Raw genomic sequence first — 9,390 nt, forward strand, 5'->3', positions numbered from 1 at the left:
AATCTGCACACACAGACTTCACACACAATCCGCACGCACAGTTTGCACACGCAGTCTCCACACACAACCCGCACGCACAGTCCGCACATGCAGTCTCCACACACAATCCGCACGCACAGACTTCACACACAATCCGCACACGCAGTCTCCACACACAATCCGCACATGCAGACTTCACATACAATCCGCACGCGCAGTCTCCACACACAATCTGCACGCACATTCCACACACGCAGACTTCACATACAATCCGCACATGCAGTCTCCACACACAATCCGCACGCCCAGTTCACATACAGTGCACACACCCAATTTGTGCACACAGTCCACACATGCAGCCCCCATGCGCAGTTGGTACACACAGTGCGCACATGCAGTCTCTACAGGCAATCCACACACAGTCCACAGATGCAATCTCTACAGGGAATCCTCACACACAATTGGCAAAATACAGTCCACACCAGTCACCCACACAGTCGCAATATGCAGTGCTCACACACAGTCCCCACACATATTCTCCACATGCGATTCTTCGTTCTGGATTCCCACCACCTCATCCACAGCCATTTTACTTTCCCTACCCTAATCCCCAACACAGCCTGTCCCTCCTCTCAGGGACCCGCTAATGATTGCCAGCAGCAAATCTGAAATATCAACTCCATCACTCTCCCCACAGCCGCTGCCCGGCCTGCTGAATATCTGCATTTATTTCTCACTTCTAGCACCTGGGGCATTTTGGTGCAATCCCAAGTCATTTTAGTAGTATGAACAAGCATCACAGCTGGGGTCTTCCTTGGCTGCAATGGATAACTGTGACATCTTCTGTGCTATGCCATGCCCTTTGCTCTCCACAGAACCTTCCAGGGCATTGGATCTCACTGTGGGTCTCATCCGCCCAATATCACATGCCTGGACAGCCATGTCCCGACCTCACCGGGGTGTGAGGCTGCCCGCTGCCCACGTGTAAACAGCTAAACAGAACAATGTCCCCCGAGGACCCAGGTGCAGAATGCAGTACACACTTCACATACAGCAGATATTAACATGATAATTTCAACAGATGAAATATATTCTGTAAAACTAATCTTCCACCAGATTTTGCTTTTCAAGGTGGCTATTGTGCAAAACAGTGACATTTTGCAGGTAGCGTACACAACTTCTAAATATACTAATTCTGAGCTACTCTAGCTGCAATCTGCGACCTGTACATTCCCTATAAGTAACTCTGAGCTTTGAACTTTGGAGACCCAGTCCATTTGGAGTGAACCCAAGGTTTGGAGCCTTCACCGGTGAACTGGACTCTAACGCAAATCTCCACCTCCAGGTCAGTAACCTCTGCTAACATCATGGTACATGGGGGTGGGGGGATTTACTGAGAGAACTCGGGCAGTCCTGCACAGTCCAAACCAACAACAGGATAGACACCTCTTCTCCTACACCTGTCCCGGGACTGAAATAGCAGCTGCCAAAACTGGCATCAAAGTCGCTACATAATTCTGAATCCACAACCACCAGCTATGAGTGTGAGGGCTGACGGCCCCTACCCACTTTATCCCCTCCCTAGGATGCCGAACCCGCTGTATCCCATCCCAGGACTATGCACATGCCTCCCTAATCTTGCCCCACCCCACAACATCCCCCTTCTGGGGCTGCTCCCCGGGCACCCATTTCTCCCCAGACCACTAGTGCCTACACCTGTTCTCCCCCTCTCACCGATTCACCGGAGCTGCTCTCCCTTCCTTCTCTGGGGACCCTGAACCACTCTCCCCTCTCCGCAGGGTTCTCTCTTGCTCTCATTCCCCTCCCTCAGCCATGCACTGACTCTGGGTTTGTGCACTGGGTAAGAGCAGCATTCTGTTCCCTGGGACTCAGCCCAGCCTCCACTCACCAAGCCATTACCTGCAGCCTGTAGCAGTCACCTTCCTGACAGAGGAGGAAGGGTGAGAGGGGCTGGTGCTCTCGGGAAAGATCCCACGTACAACAGGTACTAAAGAAGATAACCAACTTTGTTGTACTTTTCTACGACTCTATAATCTGCACACACAGGATCTCCACTGTCCCACCATCTCCCTGTCACACTGGACCCTAGTCTGATATCACTGCAGTCCTTTGTGTCCATGTTCTGCTTTGGCTCTGTTCAAACCCCAAACCCCATCTGGACGATGTCATTTTAAACACTCTGCAATATTTGGGGTCAATCAATACTTTGCATCAGGACTGATGATGACTTATCATGCCTCCAGCGCCCACCCCCCACACCACCCATCCTTCTGGACACCTTCAGGCCTTTTACCCTGGTAATCGCATCTCGAACTGCCAGTCCTGAAGCAGGAATTCAGCTTGAAATATAGTCTGCCTGATTCCACCCACTTCCAGTAGGGATGTCACCTGACTCGCGGTGTTCCTTCAGGAGAAAGTGTCGCACCAGATTTCCAACACCTACCATTGCCTTCTCAGCAGCAAACCCCTCCTCTTCACTCAGTCTGTCTGCAATACTGACCTCTCCATCCCATCCTCTTCACCCAGTCTGTCTGCAATATTGACCAACTCTCCATCCCCTCCTCTTCACCCAGTCTGCCAGCAACACTGACCAACTCTCCATCCCCTCCTCTTCACTCAGTCTGCCTGCAACACGGACCAACTCTCTAAACCCTCCTCTTCACTCAGTCTGTCTGCAACACTGACCTCTCCATCCCCTCCTCTTCACCCAGTCTGTCTGCAATATTGACCAACTCTCCATCCCCTCCTCTTCACCCAGTCTGCCAGCAACACTGACCAACTCTCCATCCCCTCCTCTTCACTCAGTCTGCCTGCAACATGGACCAACTCTCCAAACCCTCCTCTTCACTCAGTCTGTCTGCAACACTGACCTCTCCATCCCCTCCTCTTCATCCAGTCTGTCTGCAATATTGACCAACTCTCCAACCCCTCCTCTTCACTCAGTCTGTCTGCAATACTGACCAACTCTCCATCCCCTCCTCTTCACCCAGTCTGTCTGCAATATTGACCAACTCTCCATCCCCTCCTCTTCACCCAGTCTGTCTGCAATATTGACCAACTCTCCATCCCCTCCTCTTCACCCAGTCTGTCTGCAATATTGACCAACTCTCCAACCCCTCCTCTTCACTCAGTCTGCCTGCAATACTGACCAACTCTCCATCCCCTCCTCTTCACCCAGTCTGTCTGCAATATTGACCAACTCTCCATCCCCTCCTCTTCACCCAGTCTGTCTGCAATATTGACCAACTCTCCATCCCCTCCTCTTCACACAGTCTGTCTGCAATATTGACCAACTCTCCAACCCCTCCTCTTCACTCAGTCTGCCTGCAATACTGACCAACTCTCCATCCCCTCCTCTTCACCCAGTCTGTCTGCAATATTGACCAACTCTCCAACCCCTCCTCTTCACCCAGACTGTCTGCAATACTGACCAACTCTCCATCCCCTCCTCTTCACTCAGTCTGTCTGCAATACTGACCAACACTCCATCCCCTCCTCTTCACTCAGTCTGTCTGCAATACTGACCAACTCTCCATCCCCTCCTCTTCACTCAGTCTGTCTGCAATACTGACCAACTCTCCATCCCCTCCTCTTCACTCAGTCTGTCTGCAATACTGACCAACTCTCCATCCCCTCCTCTTCACCCAGTCTGTCTGCAACACTGACCTCTCCATCCCCTCCTCTTCACCCAGTCTGTCTGCAATACTGACCAACTCTCCATCCCCTCCTCTTCACCCAGTCTGTCTGCAATACTGACCAACTCTCCATCCCCTCCACTTCACCCAGTCTGTCTGCAATACTAACCAACTCTCCATCCCCTCCTCTTCACCCAGTCTGTCTGCAATACTGACCAACTCTCCAACCCCTCCTCTTCACCCAGTCTGTCTGCAATACTGACCAACTCTCCATCCCCTCCTCTTCACCCAGTCTGTCTGCAATACTGACCAACTCTCCATCCCCTCCTCTTCACTCAGTCTGTCTGCAATACTGACCAACTCTCCATCCCCTCCTCTTCACTCAGTCTGTCTGCAATACTGACCAACTCTCCATCCCCTCCTCTTCACCCAGTCTGTCTGCAATACTGACCAACTCTTCAACCCCTCCTCTTCACTCAGTCTGCCTGCAATACTGACCAACTCTCCATCCCCTCCTCTTCACCCAGTCTGTCTGCAATATTGACCAACTCTCCAACCCCTCCTCTTCACTCAGTCTGCCTGCAATACTGACCTCTCCATCCCCTCCTCTTCACCCAGTCTGTCTGCAATATTGACCAACTCTCCATCCCCTCCTCTTCACCCAGTCTGTCTGCAATACTGACCAACTCTCCAACCCCTCCTCTTCACTCAGTCTGCCTGCAATACTGACCTCTCCATCCCCTCCTCTTCACCCAGTCTGTCTGCAATATTGACCAACTCTCCATCCCCTCCTCTTCACCCAGTCTGTCTGCAATACTGACCAACTCTCCATCCCCTCCTCTTCACCCAGTCTGTCTGCAATACTGACCAACTCTCCATCCCCTCCTCTTCACCCAGTTTGTCTGCAATACTGACCAACTCTCCATCCCCTCCTCTTCACTCAGACTGTCTGCAATACTGACCAATTCTCCATCCCCTCCTCTTCACTCAGTCTGTCTGCAACACTGACCAACTCCCCATCCCCTCCTCTTCACCCAGTCTGTCTGCAATACTGACCAACTCTCCATCCCCTCCTCTTCACTCAGTCTGTCTGCAATATTGACCAACTCTCCATCCCCTCCTCTTCACCCAGTCTGTCTGCAATATTGACCAACTCTCCATCCCCTCCTCTTCACTCAGTCTGCCTGTAACACTGACCTCTCCATCCCCTCCTCTTCACTCAGTCTGCCTGCAATATTGACCAACTCTCCATCCCCTCCTCTTCACCCAGTCTGTCTGCAATATTGACCAACTCTCCATCCCCTCCTCTTCACCCAGTCTGTCTGCAATATTGACCAACTCTCCATCCCCTCCTCTTCACCCAGTCTGCCTGCAACACTGACCAACTCTCCAAACCCTCCTCTTCACTCAGTCTGTCTGCAACACTGACCTCTCCATCCCCTCCTCTTCACCCAGTCTGTCTGCAATATTGATCAACTCTCCATCCCCTCCTCTTCACCCAGTCTGTCTGCAATATTGACCAACTCTCCAACCCCTCCTCTTCACTCAGTCTGCCTGCAATACTGACCAACTCTCCATCCCCTCCTCTTCACCCAGTCTGTCTGCAATATTGACCAACTCTCCAACCCCTCCTCTTCACTCAGTCTGCCTGCAATACTGACCAACTCTCCATCCCCTCCTCTTCACCCAGTCTGTCTGCAATACTGACCTCTCCATCCCCTCCTCTTCACCCAGTCTGCCTGCAATACTGACCAACTCTCCATCCCCTCCTCTTCACTCAGTCTGCCTGCAATACTGACCAACTCTCCATCCCCTCCTCTTCACCCAGTCTGCCTGCAATACTGACCAACTCTCCATCCCCTCCTCTTCACCCAGTCTGTCTGCAATATTGACCAACTCTCCAACCCCTCCTCTTCACCCAGTCTGTCTGCAATATTGACCAACTCTCCAACCCCTCCTCTTCACTCAGTCTGCCTGCAATACTGACCTCTCCATCCCCTCCTCTTCACCCAGTCTGTCTGCAATATTGACCAACTCTCCAACCCCTCCTCTTCACTCAGTCTGTCTGCAATACTGACCAACTCTCCATCCCCTCCTCTTCACTCAGTCTGTCTGCAACACTGACCAACTCCCCATCCCCTCCTCTTCACTCAGTTTGTCTGCAACACTGACCAACTCTCCATCCCCTCCTCTTCACCCAGTCTGTCTGCAATACTGACCAACTCTCCATCCCCTCCTCTTCACTCAGTCTGCCTGCAACACTGACCAACTCTCCATCCCCTCCTCTTCACTCAGTCTGTCTGCAACACTGACCAACTCCCCATCCCCTCCTCTTCTACCAGTCTGTCTGCAATATTGACCAACTCTCCAACCCCTCCTCTTCACCCAGTCTGTCTGCAATACTGACCAACTCTCCATCCCCTCCTCTTCACCCAGTCTGTCTGCAATATTGACCAACTCTCCATCCCCTCCTCTTCACTCAGTCTGCCTGCAATACTAACCAACTCTCCATCCCCTCCTCTTCACCCAGTCTGTCTGCAATACTGACCAACTCTCCAACCCCTCCTCTTCAACCAGTCTGTCTGCAATATTGACCAACTCTCCAACCCCTCCTCTTCACCCAGTCTGTCTGCAATACTGACCAACTCTCCATCCCCTCCTCTTCACTCAGTCTGCCTGCAACACTGACCAACTCTCCATCCCCTCCTCTTCACCCAGTCTGTCTGCAATATTGATCAACTCTCCATCCCCTCCTCTTCACCCAGTCTGTCTGCAATATTGACCAACTCTCCAACCCCTCCTCTTCACTCAGTCTGCCTGCAATACTGACCAACTCTCCATCCCCTCCTCTTCACTCAGTCTGCCTGCAATACTGACCAACTCTCCATCCCCTCCTCTTCACCCAGTCTGTCTGCAATACTGACCAACTCTCCAACCCCTCCTCTTCAACCAGTCTGTCTGCAATATTGACCAATTCTCCATCCCCTCCTCTTCACCCAGTCTGCCTGCAACACTGACCTCTCCAACTCCTCCATCCCCCTTCCCCACTCTGGTCTTTTACTTCTTCTCACTTGCCTATCACCAAACTGGTGCCCCTCCTTCTTCCTTCTTCTCCAGCCCTTTACCACTCCTACCCATCTGACTTCACCCATCACCTTCCAGCTTGCCCTCCTTCCCCTCCTCCACTTTTTTATTCTGGCATCTTCCCCTCTTCCTTTCCAGTCCTGATGAAGGGTCTCAGCCCAACATGATGACTGCTTATTGATTTTTGTAGATGCTGCCTAACCTGCTGAGTTTCTCCAGCATTACTCTGGATTTTCAAGATCTACAGAATTGCTTGTGTTGATGTCTGATCATTGCTGCACTTACCCCCCTTACCAGGAGCACGCACCAGACCTTTGCGTAGTCCTGGACCTCACCCTGAGCTCCAGAGTGAGGTGACACCTCCTGCCCTTCACATGGAGTCTTGGTAAAACTGGTGTTAATGGGCAACAAATAGAGTCAAACATTATGCAAGGTGGTGTGGTTGAAGGAGGTTGATCCTCCTAATCTATCACAGCAGCAGTTGCTCATGTAGTGTCCTAGACCCAACCACTTTCATGAAGAGTTTTCTTTCAATCATTATGTCAGCGGTTGGGTGGCTTCCTGTTGATCATACAATGATGAATTCTAATTATATCTCAGAAACTTGAAGCAGTCCATGTCTGCAGGTAGCAATACTTGGATAACAGTCAGCCAGGAGACATAAAACAATAAAACATATAACCATATAACAATTACGGCACGGAAACAGGCCATCTCGGCCCTTCTAGTCCGTGCAGAACGCTTACTCTCATCTAGTCCCACTGACCCGCACTCAGCCCATAACCCTCCATTCCTTTCCTGTCCATATACTTATCCAATTTTACTTTAAATGACAATATCGAACCTGCCTCTACCACTTCTACTGGAAGCTCGTTCCACACAGCTACCACTCTCTGAGTAAAGAAGTTCCCCCTCGTGTTACCCCTAAACTTTTGCCTTTAACTCTCAACTCATGCCCTCTTGTTTATTTCATATTTACATACCCTTGTTTACATACCATATTTACATACCCCGCCCCCCACCCCTCAACTCCCGCGGCAGAAGAACCCTGCACTGTGGTCCTTCCCCACCGGGCTCCTGCGGTGGCTGCATCAAGTTTCAGTGCGTCCCTCAGCATGTTCTCCTGCAGCCGAGAATGTGCCAGTCGGCAGCATTCCCCCACGGACATCTCCATGTGCTGGTAGACCATCAAGTTTTGGGCCGACCAAAGAGCGTCTTTCACCGAGTTGATGATCTGCCAGCAGCACCGGATGTTGGTCTCCGTGTGCATTCTCGGGAACAGCCCATAGATCAGAGAGTCCTCTGTCACGCAGCTGCTGGGGATGAATCTTGACACTGTCCCTTCCATCTTCCTCCACGCCTTCTCCGCAAACCCACAGTGTGCAAACAGGTGGGTCACCGACTCCTCCTCACTGCAGTCCTCCCGTGGGCAGCGGGGTGTGGAGACCACGTCCCGGGCGTACAGGAGGGATCTGACTGGGCGGGCCCTTCTCACCGTCAACCAGGCGAGGTCTTGGTGCCTGTTCGAGAGGTCTGGCGATGAGGCATTTTGCCGGATGAACTGGACTGTCTGCTCAGGGAACCACCCCACCGTGTCCATCACGTCCTTCTCCTGCAGTGCCGACCACTGCCAGATGGCCCTGTGGTCAAAGGCGATGACCTGGAAGAACTTTTCCACTAAGGACAGGTATGGCGGCAACGACTCGCTGACAGGGGTGTTGCGCGGGAAAGGAGCCAGACACATCCTTCGTAGCCAGGACGACAGATAGAACCTGGGCTCATAGTGGTACTTGGTGCCCACATACCTGGGATCCACACACAGCCTGATGCAGCCACACACGAAGCTGGCCATCAGGGTGAGGGCGACATTGGGGACGTTTCTGCCCCCGTTGTCCAGGGACTTGTGCATGGTGGTCCGTCTGACCTGCTCCATCTTGGATCCCCAGACAAATCTGAAGATGGCTCCGGTGATTTCCGAGCTGAAGGAGCGGGGGACTGGCCACACCTGCGCCAAGTACAGCAGCCCTGAGAGCACCTCACACCTGATGACCAGGTTCTTGCCCGTTATCAAAAGGGAGCGCCCTCCCCACAGTCCCAGTTTCTCTTTGACCTTGGCAGTCCGCTCCCGCCAGTTCTTGTTGCACGCCTCGGCCCCTCCCGAACCAGATCCCCAACACCTTCAGGTGATCAGCTCTGATGGTGAAGGGGACGCTGGATCGGTCGGGCCAGTTGCCGAAGAGCATAGCTTCGCTCTTCGTGCGGTTGACCCTGGCCCCCGACGCCTGCTCGAACTGTTCGCAGATGCTGATCAGCCTGTGAACTGACCTCGGATCGGAGCAGAAGACGGTGACATCGTCCATGTACAGGGAGGTTTTGACTTGTGTCCCTCCACTGCCTGGCAGCGTCACCCCCCTTATGCCCCCATCCCTCCTGATGGCTTCGGCAAAGGGTTCTATGCAGCACACGAACAAGACGGGAGAGAGGGCAGCCCTGATGGGGAAGCTGTCTGTTTTCCACCCGTTGACCTGCACTGCGCTACAGATGTCTGTGTAGAGCAGTTTGATCCAATTCCGGATTCCCTCCCCAAATCCCATTTTGGAGAGTACATCTGCCATATACGTGTGCGATAATCTGTCGAAGGCTTTCTCCTGGTCCAAGCTGACCAGGCAGG

The sequence above is a fragment of the Hemitrygon akajei genome, chromosome 21 (assembly GCF_048418815.1).
Source record: "Hemitrygon akajei chromosome 21, sHemAka1.3, whole genome shotgun sequence".
Taxonomy (NCBI): domain Eukaryota; kingdom Metazoa; phylum Chordata; class Chondrichthyes; order Myliobatiformes; family Dasyatidae; genus Hemitrygon; species Hemitrygon akajei.